This window comes from Chlorocebus sabaeus, chromosome 1 (assembly GCF_047675955.1).
Source record: "Chlorocebus sabaeus isolate Y175 chromosome 1, mChlSab1.0.hap1, whole genome shotgun sequence".
NCBI classification, from domain to species: domain Eukaryota; kingdom Metazoa; phylum Chordata; class Mammalia; order Primates; family Cercopithecidae; genus Chlorocebus; species Chlorocebus sabaeus.
The window spans coordinates 14,366,741-14,381,700 of record NC_132904.1 but is presented as its reverse complement, the minus strand read 5'-3'; the positions used below and the strand labels follow the sequence as shown (position 1 = coordinate 14,381,700).

General features: G+C 40.9%; 1 long non-coding RNA gene across 2 annotated transcripts in view; it reads right to left on the bottom strand.

Moving 5' to 3' along the window:
- LOC140711819 (uncharacterized) overlaps positions 1-14,933 on the bottom strand; it is a 130,681-nt gene extending 115,748 nt beyond the window's left edge. For both annotated transcript variants that reach the window (XR_012093106.1, XR_012093105.1), the window contains exons 1-2: positions 12,961-14,933; positions 9,431-9,537 (exon numbers count right to left, since the gene is read on the bottom strand). This is a non-coding gene — a long non-coding RNA (uncharacterized lncRNA). The remainder of the gene's footprint in view (positions 1-9,430; positions 9,538-12,960) is intronic.
- Between the last annotated feature and the right edge of the window lie 27 nt (positions 14,934-14,960).

Here is a 14,960-nt window from a genome sequence, read left to right as displayed (position 1 = left end):
AAACTTAAAGGTGTTTTTTATTTCTGTTGTTTTGTTTTTCTTTTTAACAGTTTCTATTTCCGGCCAAAAGACTGCTCTTTGTTTTCCTGCTATAACTTATTATTGTTTGTTCTAAAGTCTTTTCCACGATTTCATATAGGAAATAAGAAGACAGCCATGTGTTTGCTCAACACATTGATCCTCTCTCCAACTAGAATTCAAGATTCCACCCCTCCTGATCTGCCAGTTTCCTCATATTTGCCTCATACCATTGACCTTGTAGGCAGATGAACCCGGGCCGGTTCTACTTTACTATGGACACCAACTCCTCTGAAATAACATCTGAGTCTTGGGATTTGCATATAAATCTTCCCTTGACACAGAAAACAGTATTTCCTTTTACCTTCACTAGAGGCATCCACTTGGGAGAATGGACAGCACTAAAATTACCCAGACTTCAAAACCAACCTGCTGTGCCTTTCTAGAGTCCTTGGAATGAAGATGAGAAAATAGGTTACAAGGGATATTTTCTCCTTCATTCCTCACCCTGAAGGAGCTCCTATTTTTAAAGGGATACACTGGGGACAGTCCAAAAGAAACTCTTGCAAATCGAGCTTTGCCATGCCACCACAAGAAGGGTAACCTGTGTGCCCAGGGGTGAAATTTTTAAGTTTTAGTAATAATGTCCAGGGTCACCCCTGTGGATAAAAAAAATATTAAAAATCCTATAAGGGTGCCAAACTTTCAGAACCGTGTCTCTTCACAAGGACCTACCAAGGCCTAGAGATCATAGCACCTCACTAGCAGCCTACAGCCATTCTCCAAAGGTTCCCACCTGCCCCACCCAACACACACACATATACACACACACACATACACACACACACCCTTCTGCTATCCTTTGGTCCTAGATTTCACCTAACTTTGTTCTAAATCTTGATCTCCCTGTGCCCCCAAACTCATGTGGTATAGGGCCTTGGTAATCCCCTTGTAAGCATATTATCTGACTTCTTAAAAACTATTTATGAGACAAATATCTAAGGTAAAACTTTATGTTTCAGGCCAGATCAGCACTCTTCTTATTACTATTACAAACACTGAACTTCTTAGTTGCTGAGAAAATATATTGAAAAAGAATTATTATGCTTGTATAGCCATAGATTATCTATGGAAAAGGACTGAGTGTCTCGAGAATGAGTGAAAATTGTTTCCCCTATATACACTTTGTTTCTTTTGAAAATTATATCCTGTGTATATTCCAAAGATAGTGTTTTTCAAAAAGGGAAATTGCCTCCACTGTGGAGCCTTATTACTTTGCTTATCCATCAAGTTCTCTTATTAACTGACTTATCCATCATAATCCCTCACTATCTTTTTATTCACTCACTAGTGTTTGTTTCTAGTGCTCATAATTGAACACAAATTTCTTTACTATTATATAAAATAAAGTAACAGCTATTAGCCGTTTCCTCCTTCACCTCAATAAGTTGACATCTTCCAATAGAATCATTTCCCTGTTTTCACCAAAGTTGAAATGAAGGAAAAAATCTTAAGGGCAGCCAGAGAGAAAGGTCGGGTTACCCACAAAGGGAAGCCCATCAGACTAACAGCAGATCTCTCGGCAGAAACTCTTCAAGCCAGAAGAGAGTGGGGGCCAATATTCAACATTCTTAAAGAAAAGAATTTTAAACCCAGAATTTTATATCCAGCCAAACTAAGTTTCATAAGTGAAGGAGAAATAAAATCCTTTACAGATAAGCAAATGCTTAGAGATTTTGGCACCACTAGGCCTGCCTTACAAGAGACCCTGAAGGAAGCACTAAACATGGAAAGGAACAACCGGTACCAGCCATTGCAAAAACATGCCAAAATGTAAAGACCATCAAGGCTAGGAAGAAACTGCATCAACTAACGAGCAAAATAACCAGTTAATATCATAATGGCAGGATCAAGTTCACACATAACAATCTTAACCTTAAATGTAAATGGACTAAATGCTCCAATTAAAAGACACAGACTGGCAAACTGGATAAAGAGTCAAGACCCATCAGTCTGCTGTATTCAGGAGACCCATCTCACACGCAGAGACATACATAGGCTCAAAATAAAGGGATGGAGGAAGATTTACCAAGCAAATGGAGAACAAAAAAAAAGCGGGAGTTGCAATACTAGTCTCTGATAAAACAGACTTTAAACCATCAAAGATCAAAAGAGACAAAGAAGGCCATTACATAATGGTAAAGGGATCAATTCAACAGGAAGAGCTAACTATCCTAAATATATATGCACCCAATACAGGAGCACCCAGATTCATAAAGCAAGTCCTTAGAGACTTACAAAGAGACTTAGACTCCCATACAATAATAATGGGAGACTTCAACACTCCACTGTCAACATTAGACAGATCAACGAGACAGAAAGTTAACAAGGATATCCAGGAATTGAACTCATCTCTGCAGCAAGCAGACCTAATAGACATCTATAGAACTCTCCACCCCAAATCAACAGAATATACATTCTTCTCAGCACCACATCGTACTTACTCCAAAATTGACCACATAATTGGAAGTAAAGCACTCCTCAGCAAATGTACAAGAACAGAAATTATAACAAACTGTCTCTCAGACCACAGTGCAATCAAATTAGAACTCAGGACTAAGAAACTCAATCAAAACCGCTCAACTACATGGAAACTGAACAACCTGCTCCTGAATGACTACTGGGTACATAACGAAATGAAGGCAGAAATAAAGATGTTCTTTGAAACCAATGAGAACAAAGATACAACATACCAGAATCTCTGGGACACATTTAAAGCAGTGTGTAGAGGGAAATTTATAGCACTAAATGCCCACAAGAGAAAGCAGGAAAGATCTAAAATTGACACTCTAACATCGCAATGAAAAGAACTAGAGAAGCAAGAGCAAACACATTCGAAAGCTAGCAGAAGGCAAGAAATAACTAAGATCAGAGCAGAACTGAAGGAGATAGAGACACAAAAAACCCTCCAAAAAATCAATGAATCCAGGAGTTGGTTTTTTGAAAAGATCAACAAAATTGACAGACCACTAGCAAGACTAATAAAGAAGAAAAGAGAGAAGAATCAAATCGACGCAATTAAAAATGATAAAGGGGATATCACCACTGACCCCACAGAAATACAAACTACCATCAGAGAATACTATAAACACCTCTACGCAAATAAACTGGAAAATCTAGAAGAAATGGATAATTTCCTGGACACTTACACTCTTCCAAGACTAAACCAGGAAGAAGTTGAATCCCTGAATAGACCAATAGTAGGCTCTGAAATTGAGGCAATAATTAATAGCCTACCAACCAAAAAAAGTCCAGGACCAGATGGATTCACAGCTGAATTCTACCAGAGGTACAAGGAGGAGCTGGTACCATTCCTTCTGAAACTATTCCAATCAATAGAAAAAGAGGGAATCCTCCCTAACTCATTTTATGAGGCCAACATCATCCTGATACCAAAGCCTGGCAGAGACACAACAAAAAAAGAGAATTTTAGACCAATATCCCTGATGAACATCGATGCAAAAATCCTCAATAAAATACTGGCAAACCGGATTCAGCAGCACATCAAAAAGCTTATCCACCATGATCAAGTGGGCTTCATCCCTGGGATGCAAGGCTGGTTCAACATTCGCAAATCAATAAACATAATCCAGCATATAAACAGAACCAAAGACAAGAACCACATCATTATCTCAATAGATGCAGAAAAGGCTTTTGACAAAATTCAACAGCCCCTCATGCTAAAAACGCTCAATAAATTCGGTATTGATGGAACGTACCTCAAAATAATAAGAGCTATTTATGACAAACCCACAGCCAATATCATACTGAATGGGCAAAAACTGGAAAAATTCCCTTTGAAAACTGGCACAAGACAGGGATGCCCTCTCTCACCACTCCTATTCAACATAGTGTTGGAAGTTCTGGCTAGGGCAATCAGGCAAGAGAAAGAAATCAAGGGGATTCAGTTAGGAAAAGAAGAAGTCAAATTGTCCCTGTTTGCAGACGACATGATTGTATATTTAGAAAACCCCATTGTCTCAGCCCAAAATCTCCTTAAGCTGATAAGCAACTTCAGCAAAGTCTCAGGATACAAAATTAATGTGCAAAAATCACAAGCATTCTTATACACCAGTAACAGACAAACAGAGAGCCAAATCAGGAATGAACTTCCATTCACAATTGCTTCAAAGAGAATAAAATACCTAGGAATCCAACTTACAAGGGATGTAAAGGACCTCTTCAAGAACTACAAACCACTGCTCAGTGAAATCAAAGAGGACACAAACAAATGGAAGAACATACCATGCTCATGGATAGGAAGAATCAATATCGTGAAAATGGCCATACTGCCCAAGGTAATTTATAGATTCAATGCCATCCCCATCAAGCTACCAATGAGCTTCTTCACAGAATTGGAAAAAACTGCTTTAAAGTTCATATGGAACCAAAAAAGAGCCCGCATCTCCAAGACAATCCTAAGTCAAAAGAACAAAGCTAGAGGCATCACGCTACCTGACTTCAAACTATACTACAAGGCTACAGTAACCAAAACAGCATGGTACTGGTACCAAAACAGAGATATAGACCAATGGAACAGAACAGAGTCCTCAGAAATAATACCACACATCTACAGCCATCTGATCTTTGACAAACCTGAGAGAAACAAGAAATGGGGAAAGGATTCCCTATTTAATAAATGGTGCTGGGAAAACTGGCTAGCCATAAGTAGAAAGCTGAAACTGGATCCTTTCCTTACTCCTTATACGAAAATTAATTCAAGATGGATTAGAGACTTAAATGTTAGACCTAATACCAGAAAAATCCTAGAGGAAAACCTAGGTAGTACCATTCAGGACATAGGCATGGGCAAAGACTTCATGTCTAAAACACCAAAAGCAACGGCAGCAAAAGCCAAAATTGACAAATGGGATCTCATTAAACTAAAGAGCTTCTGCACAGCAAAAGAAACTACCATCAGAGTGAACAGGCAACCTACAGAATGGGAGAAAATTTTTGCAATCTACTCATCTGACAAAGGGCTAATATCCAGAACCTACAAAGAACTCAAACAAATTTACAAGAAAAAAACAAACAACCCCATCAAAAAGTGGGCAAAGGATATGAACAGACATTTCTCAAAAGAAGACATTCATACAGCCAACAGACACATGAAAAAATGCTCATCATCACTGGCCATCAGAGAAATGCAAATCAAAACCACAATGAGATACCATCTCACACCAGTTAGAATGGCGATCATTCAAAAGTCAGGAAACAACAGGTGCTGGAGAGGATGTGGAGAAATAGGAACACTTTTACACTGTTGGTGGGAGTGTAAACTAGTTCAACCATTATGGAAAACAGTATGGCGATTCCTCAAGGATCTAGAACTAGATGTACCATATGACCCAGCCATCCCATTACTGGGTATATACCCAAAGGATTATAAATTATGCTGCTATAAAGACACATGCACACGTATGTTTATTGCAGCACTATTCACAATAGCAAAGACTTGGAATCAGCCCAAATGTCCATCAGTGACAGATTGGATTAAGAAAATGTGGCACATATACACCATGGAATACTATGCAGCCATAAAAAAGGATGAGTTTGTGTCCTTTGTAGGGACATGGATGCAGCTGGAAACCATCATTCTCAGCAAACTATCACAAGAACAGAAAACCAAACACCGCATGTTCTCACTCATAGGCGGGAACTGAACAATGAGGTCACCTGGACTCGGGAAGGGGAACATCACACACCGGGGCCTATCATGGGGAGGGGGGAGGGGGGAGGGATTGCATTGGGAGTTATACCTGATGTAAATGACGAGTTGATGGGTGCAGCACACCAACATGGCACAAGTATACATATGTAGCAAACCTGCACGTTGTGCACATGTACCCTACAACTTGAAGTTTAATAATAATAAATAAATTAAAAAAAAAAAAAGAAAGGCATTAGAATTAAGAAAAAATATGTACCAGCAGATACAGAAGAGATCATAAAATTATGAGAATTTTGTGGAAAATTCTTCGATGTTAAATGGAAAGATATATTGTTTAAGGAAAGTAAAAGTGGCCAAAATTGACACAATAATAAATAGACCAATAACCTTGGGAAAAAATCAAAATAATTCAAAAGACCTTCTGCCAAATAATTTTCCAGGTAAACTTTCTTCAAACTTTCAAGAAACAGATAATTTCTAGCTATTCTACTTCAGAATATTACTGATCCTCAATTCATCTTATGAAACTTACATATCTCAAGACCAAATATTAAAAATGTGAAAGTTTAAGAAGAATTACATTTGATTATAAATAAAAAACTCAAATTAAATTTTAGTGAACAAAATTAAACTCTAGTATTGTTCATCATATCCTTGTAATACATTTTTAATATTAGAAAGTCTGTTAATTCAATGAGTGAAATAAAAATTTTAAAAGATGTGACAGCATATAACATGTACTTCTAAAAAAGCAAAACTCTTCGGAGACTTGGATTGAATTGATTCTTCCTTACGGTCAGCAATATTTATTCAAAACCTGTGTTTGCAAATGAACTGAATAAGGACCACTGTTGAAATTTTTTTGTTTTGGCCTATACAGTATTGGGAAAATGATTTGTTATAGATATTTTATAATTGGGAGATTTCATATAAAATCAGATATTGTCTCATATCCAAAAAAAAAAAAAAAAGAGAGAGGGTTAGGATGTTAACAGTAAGCTCACATTTCTTATGACATAATAGGCTTAAGCTGAGTATCTGCTGTGCAGTTCACACTAGAAGGAGCACTGTCCAGTTTGTCAGTCTCCACCAAGCTCTATTGTCTTGTAGCTGGCCCATTCCATTTATTCTTGTTATCTGTGTAACCTCCTGAGGCATACGTATTTATATATGTCTATTCCAGTAGACATATATAAATACGTATTACTTAGTAACCAACATTATATTTACTGGTGTAATATGTAAAAGGTTTTTCTTATTCCTCTTGAGAACAAGTCAAAAATGCCATCTATGACCTTTACAAGGTAACTTTTTGTTATTTTTGTTAGAATCATGTTTTTGGAGACAGGATCTCACTCCTGTTCAGGCTGAGTGCAATGGCACAAACAGGGCTCACTGCAGCTCAAGCAATCCTCACCTCCTGAGCTCAAGCAATCCTCCCGCCTTAGCTCCCCCAAATAGCTAAGACTACAGGCACACCACCACATTCGACTAATTTTTCTTGAATTTTTAGTAGAGACAAGGTCTCACTATGTTGCCCAGGCTGGTCTCAAACTCTTGAGCTCAAGCGATCTTCCCGCCTCTCCCTCCCAAAGTGCTGGGATTACAGGTGTGAAGCACCACACCTGGCCGGGTAGTTAACTTTTTGAAAGCTGTGGGCAATAGAAGAGACAAGAACCCTAAGAAAGGAGGTTTTATTACTGGAAAGGAAAAGGCAAAATACAGTATTTTTAGCTGGTATGATTATATACCTTCCTTACACACACACACTCAAACCTCCCCCACCAACTATAAGCTTGTTGTAAATAATAGGATAGTTTAACATATTGGCTGATCAGAGATATTTATCATATCTCTGAAATTAGTAACCATTTTTCTTATATTCCAGCAATCTCTGATTAAACAATACAATGACAGGATGATTGTATTTACAATAGCAACAAAATTTTTTAAATACAATGAATGTGCAGGAACAATATGAAAAAGCTATAAAAGTTTATTGAGAGATATGAAAGAATACTTGGACAAATGGATATACATATCAAGTTCCTAAAAATTATAAAAATGTCAATTCTTTCCATTTTAATTTATGATTTTAATGTAATCCCAATAAAAATTCTAAAGAATTGTTCTCTAGAATAAAATTTTAAATGAAGTGCATCTGGGAGTGTAAACAAGTAAGAATAGAGAAAAATCTCGAAAAAGCTGCTTAAAATGGGAGAATCTTAAAAGTGTTTGGAACCTTTTCCTTAATAATTTCATTTCTAGCAATGTATTTTAATAAAACAATAAGAAATATAAATACAAGTTTATTTGTAAGATGCTCATTACTACAATACTAATAATGTTGAAAAATTAGATTCTTTAAAAACATCCACCACAATGTGGAAGTGGTTGAACTATGGTTTGTCCATATGAGAGACTATTAGGCATTTATTAAATGTCATGCTTGTGAAGGATTTTTAAATGACATGGGATAAAGCTCATGATGTAATGCTATGTGAAAAAAAGAATATATAAAATTCTATGTTCAGCATGGAAAAAAAAAAAAAAATCATTTCCCTGTTTTGCTCCCTCCTCCCATTAAGATGAGTGTGCTAAGTGATACAAAATGCTTTTATTCCTCTACCCCTCATCCCCCTGAACCCAATCCCTGAGTGTTTTAGTTCCAGGTGTCATAGAATTTCCCTTGCAGTGTGTCACAACTATTTAAAGAATCCTTCTTTAAAACTTTTATTACACATTCCCAGAGAGCCTATCGTTGTCCATTTAGAGTTAAGCCTCTACAGAAAATTTGTCAGATTTTTTTTGCTCACCACTGTTTCCTCAACTTATTATCTGCTCCTATCTGAGATCTCTGTGCCTATTTGATTAGTTAAAATTGTTTATTCAGTATTTTCTGCATGTAAATATGCTACTGATATAATATCTGAAGACTCTCAAATCCACAAGTATCTTTCTTTGACCCCCAGAAGAATATCATTTCTGCAGCCTTATAAATCCACAAATGTTTGTCTTTTGCCCTCAAGGGACTGATTCCCTATGACCTCACATTTTAGGATGACCAAATTTCATTTTTTCTGCTTTATACATAAGGAAACTGAGGTGCAAAGAAACAAGGTAAACTTGAACCTTCACTCAAGGTCACAAAGCTAGTAAAAAGTGAATGACTAGTGATGAGGGTTTCAGGTTGAGATTAACAACCAACATCACAGTATATAATAGGACCTAACCCAACTTCAGCTTCATAAAATGAATGGACATTCCCTGATCTTCCCTCCACTCCCACCCCCACCTCAGGGGATTTCAGGATGTACCGGGCAAAGCTGCGTCTCGCTCCATCCTGGACCATTTCTCGGTCAGGGATGTGTGTTAAGAACTCCTCACTGCCCCTCTTGAAGCTTACATTCTGGAGCAGGGAGGCAGAAACTAAACAAAAAATTTTAAAAAGCAGTAAACATATTTCCTATAAACTCAGATGTAGTATATGAAAAACAACACATAATATGACCACAGAGGATGATGGAAGGAGAAAGAACAACAAAGAAACAAGAAAAGAGGCCTCAGATAGGAGCAGGTAAAAAGGAGAGAAAACAGGAAGCGGTCAGGACCGGTCTCCCTAAAAGCCTGGCATTTGACAGCAAGCTACAGAAAGAAGGAATAGAGACAAGCACATACCAGGGGGGTAGAGTTGCAGTCTGAGGAAGCACTCCACGAAGCTCCCACGATGGTCCACTAGGGTGAACAAAGGACATACTTGCACCACCATGTAGATTCATCTTCAACTAAAAAATAAGAAATTGTGTGTAATATTTAATTACTTATATTAATTACAGTAGAATATACATAGTTGCTCAATTTGTTAAAAAGTAGGTATGTAAAATTAAACCTCAGAGATTACTCTTGCCTATGACAACGAGCTCCTGAAAGGCAAGGATAGATCTCACCCATCTCTGTATCTTCAGAATCCATCGTATTATGTGGAACATAATAGGAATCAGTAGCATGTTGGGGGGAAAGGTCGAAACCATGCTGAGCACCGCAATTCTGTGTAAACCTTTTCAAAAAATCTCTTCTACTTGACATCAGAGTCCCTTTTCTTTTGTATTTTTAGTAGCAACTAGCCCCACGCCTTGCAGATGAGCACCTAAGAAATGAAGGGGTGAATGAATGCGTGGACAGCGGGATGGATCAGTGAGTGAGAAGCAGTGATTGGCAGGACCTGCGCGCATTGAAATCCTGCCAAAGCAGCCTCTGCAAAATAAAAGACCTTAGGCTTTGGCGTCTGACAGAAGCTAAAATTATCCAAGAAGTGTCCTTGGGCCACTTAGTTGAGGTTTCCTAATCTGTGAACAGAAAATGAATTAAATAGAAAGATGATTGGGACAAACTTATGGAAGGTGCCAAAGCACGATGCCTGGCACTGAGGGACGCTTCACACCTGTTATCTCTCACCCTATTCTCTCTTCACCCCACTCCCGCCCTGCAGCTCCCCGCTGTCAGCGCCAGAAATTCTTACCTGCTGAGAAAAGGAAAAGCACAGAGCTGACTTTACCCCGTGACGCTTTTAAAAACTCCAAAACACCCAGCGCGATGGGGAGTAGGTTTGCCTAGAGACAGGTGAAGCAGCCCTAGTTAACTGAGAGGAAGGGGAATTAACAAAGAGGGTGGAGCCACTACGAGCGGGAGTTACCTTGGACTAACAGGTGTATCTTCAGCGAGCACATGTCTCGGCATCTCCCACGCCCATCCCTTCTTTTAGCGCCACAAATGCAGCCTCCTAAGAGAATGGGAAGCTTGGGAGTCAGAGAACCAAAGATTGAACTTAATGGATGTCAATCTTCACTCGTCGCTTTTTTTTCTTCCCCGCCTCCTTGCCCTGCCCTATCCCGGTAGGCGCGTTCTCTGGTGCCATCTTATGGCAGCATGCGGGACTACACCAAACGCGGAAAGGCGCCTTGCCCTGCCCTGAGTATCTGCAAATCCAGGGCTGGGCTAGGATTTTAAGGGCTAGGCTCACGTGCCCGTGGCAGTGCTTAAAAAGGGGCTGCCCGCGCAGATGTCATTCCCACAAGATGCAAGTAAAGAAGCACCGCGGACGATAGGGGACGGTCACAGAGCGACAGGCGGGGTGGTTGACCAGCTGACTGGCCTCACTTCTAAGAAATGCAAATTACCAAGACACAGTCCAACCAAGCATATCAAAACAGGATCTCTGCAGATGGAGCTCAGCGTTATGTTTTGGACAGCTCACAATAAGATTTTCACGCATCATAAACTTTGCCTGAGCTTCTCAGCCAGTTTTGTTGATGCCCGGGTTAGTTAAAAGCTGCAGATTCCTGGGCCTCACCCCAGACCTACTCTACTTAAACATATTGGGGTTCCCAGAATCCTTATTTTTAAAAACCTATCCAAGTGATACGTTTAAACGTTAAAGTACAGAGAATCACAAACTGGAAGAACTCCTTAATTTACAAATAAGGAATGGAGACACCCCCCACCCCCACCAAGACAGAAAGGAATTTCCCCAAGGTCTCCCTGAAAGATCCTAAGAAAACGTGAGGTTCTAAGGTTAAAATCCTACCTGACACCCTTTCCCTTCCCCAACTAGTCCTGTGACCTCTAGCAAACTATCCTGTCCTCATCTGTGAAATGGGAGCAACAGTCACACCTACCCCAACTGGTGACTGCGAATATCAAATGGGGCCAAAATGAGTCAACTACCAATCACCGCCCCACCGGAAGTTGATGTTGAACTAAATCTTGACCGCCCTACCCCATTCATCTCCCAGTACCATTGTATGACCATGGAGGTGAAACCATCCAGCCGCATGTTAGTCCCAAACCATGTTCACCTCCATCCCCGGCTCAGTGAATATTTCTTTTCTTGAAGATAGCGAGTCTCCTTGGAGCCTCTGGAGTCTGGAGGGGGAATGTTACCTTCAGCAAGCTTGTGTTGTCTTCCCAAGACAGAATGGACTATGGGGTCTCCATGGGAAGAGTTAGCTGCCAGGGCTTCAAGGCTGGCTCCTAAGTGGTTGCTGGAGGCTTAGAGACCCCACGCCAGCTCTCTCTCAAATGGGGGCAGCTTGTTTGCAACAGTGAGTGAGGTGAGCCCACTACGAAGTCACAGGACAGGAAAAGACCATCCCAACTAAGCTTTTACATACCCCATTGCAAGCTCCAGAATGTGGTGCCCAGGCCCATATCTCTAACCCACTCCCAGAGGACAATTCTCCTCAGCCTTTCCTGCCACTTCTGCCATTGTACATTCAGACAGTTCCCTGTTCTATCAAACTCCTACTCAGCTCTCATCAATCTAGTCCAAATATAAATATTTCTCTGTGATATGCTCTCAAGGTAGAGGCAGAGGGGCCTTCCTCTGTATTCCCAGAATGTTGTTAGGGTTCAATAGCATCTTTCAGGGGCTCATGAAGGAATCACTCTTCGTAAACACTGGCCTTATTCCCTAACTTCACCAGACCTAACCTTAGTGCTTGATCCATTCCCACCTCTCCCAACCACGTGAGAGGCCTTTTCCTCTTTATGGGTTTGCAAACCACAAAATGACCCAACCACTAGTTACTTGGCCAAAAGTATTTTTGTCATATTTATATTAAAATCCAGCCAACACGATGCTCTGTGCCAAGGGAATGTTCCTTTTCAGGGCAAACACTCTGTCCCCAGGGATGTTAGACAACTTCCATAGCCCCATATAAGCATTAGCTGAAAGTGAGTTTTCCTTGGTGGCCCAACAGAGCACAGCTGCAAAGTGAAAAGCAAAGCTAAAGCTCTACTCTGGACCTATTGCTCTAGACAGTTTCTCTGTGAGGGTCAGTTGTATATGTAAGGAAGAAATGAAAGATTGCTCCCCAAAATGGCATCAGGTTACTTATCCCAATTGCGTGGTTCAGTTGCTACTCCAGTGATAAGCAAATAAAGAGGAAGTAGAAGCATAACTTTTCCTAAACTCAAGAAGCAGGGTAGCTTCGGAATTGGTGTGCAGCGGTGCTGCCTGGAGTGCCATTATGAAGGGACAAGAGTGGTCCGCTGGGAGGTAAAATTCAGGGCACCTAAGACACAGGGGCTCTAGGAAACAAGGCAGGCTTTTGTATATATCGTTTGCTGTGATATCTGTGAACTTTCTTCTCCCTTTTAACTTTCCCTGTACTTTAATTATATTTCTCAGGCCAGGCGCGGTAGCTTACCTCTGTAATCCCAGTACTTTGGGAGGCTGAGGTAGGCAAAGCACGTGAGGTCAGGAGTTCGACCCCAGCCTGGCCAACATGGTGAAACCCCATCTCTACTAGAACAACAAAACTTAGCTAGGCATGGTGGCAGGCATCTGTAATCCCAGCTGCTCAGAAGTCTGAGGTATGAGAATTGCTTGAATACAGGAGGTGGAGGTTGCAACATCATGTGTTGAATGTCCACTTCCCTCCTTATTTTTCAGTTGGAGTGGATTAGCATCTCCAATTCAACATGTCAAAAGAAGAATTACACACACACACACCCCAGTCCTGGCACACACAGCATCTCCTTCCTCAGACTTCCCCATATCAGTTAATGGAGACTTTGTACTTCTAGTTGCTCAAGTCAAAAGCCCAGGAATCATCACTGAGTCCTCTGTTTCTCTTATTTATGGAACATCCATAAGCAAATTCCATGGTCTGGCCCTTCAAAATAAATGTGGAATCCAGCCATTTCTAACACTTCCACCATTACCATCTGAGGCCGGCTCCAACATCTTTGCCATCCTGGGATAGACTCTTAGCTGCCTTCTCCCTTCCACATCTCTTCTTGTCCTCTCAGAGTTTGTACCCTGCACAGCTGCTTGGGTGATTTTTAAAAATATGTCAGGGTATATTACTCCCTTGCTTCAAATCCTCCATTTAAAATAAATTTCACATTTATGACAAAATCCAGACTTCTTCATATGGCCGACCAGGTGCTTTATGCTAATGGAATGTGCAGATGCTCCTCCCTAAGGAGCGCCTTTTTCCAGGGTAAATTCTCTATCTCCAATGATGTCAGGCAATTTCGACAACATCATTCTCTACCACTTCTTGCTTTTCATAGATTTTTTTTCCTCCAGATTCTACAAAAAAGAAGATCAATCCTTTTGCAACGATTTACTTGCTGACGTATATTGGTGCCAGTCACATGTACTGCTTTCAGATGATTCAGGAATAACAGCGATTTGAGAAAGCTGTCATTAAGTTTTCTCTTCTCTTTGTCTGTATGACATTATTTTTACAATTATACTTCTAAAGTTTGCTCTTTCTGAAAACCACAAGACCCGTGTAATTTAAGCAGTGATTTTAGAGGTCTCTGTATATTTTACATTAAGTTCAGAAACATGTTCATGATTATTCCACCAAAACTATCAACTTTTACATAAACATCTGTCCTTCTATGAATTACAAAATAATGGTCACCACTCCCACTTAATCAACCATCTTCTCCCCTTCTTTGACCAACTTCTCAAAAATAACACCCAATACTTAAAGGCATCTCTCTCTATTCAGGGTCTCAGACAGTAAGACGTTCTTTTCTTAAACAGTAACATGTTTCTCAAGCCCCATGCAAAGCACTTCTTTGATATCAGTTTGGGGAGGCCGAACTCTGGAGTCTTCATTCGAAGGGTAAAGTACCTCACTCAGTAATGCGCGTCCTGAGAACCCGGCCTAAGCAGTGCTGGCCGCTTCCTCGTCCAGGCTGGCACTGTCTGTGTTCGCCAGCCCCTCTGCGAAGTTAGTTCATTTGCAGAGCAGGCCAGGTATCTGTAGACTTCACGCAGACGCGGGTGCAGCCTGCTCTGAGACTGGGTCTCTGCATCATACGGGTGGAGCTCTCTCTGCTGCGGTCAGCGGATCCCGCCTGGATGCTCGTCCCGCCATCGTCGCCCACCTCGCAGCTGCAGAACGGCAGCAACTACCACACACCGAAGCAACTTGGCGGGTTATTCGCCCTGCAGCTCCCGCCAGCGCGCTGCTCCCGCTCGCAATCAAAAGTCGGAAAGCGCTGAACCGCCAGGCGCCTCCCACTCCGCCCAGCTGCTGCGCAGTTTCTCCTTGGCCTCCACTGGGAGACAGGGGACGCCTATGAGCGGGAAGGAGCAGGGCAGTGATTGCTTAGTTTATCCTGGGAGGCGGGAGCTGGCCTTGGACTCAGTGGTGAGGGGGAAGGGATCACTAAGACCCGCGTG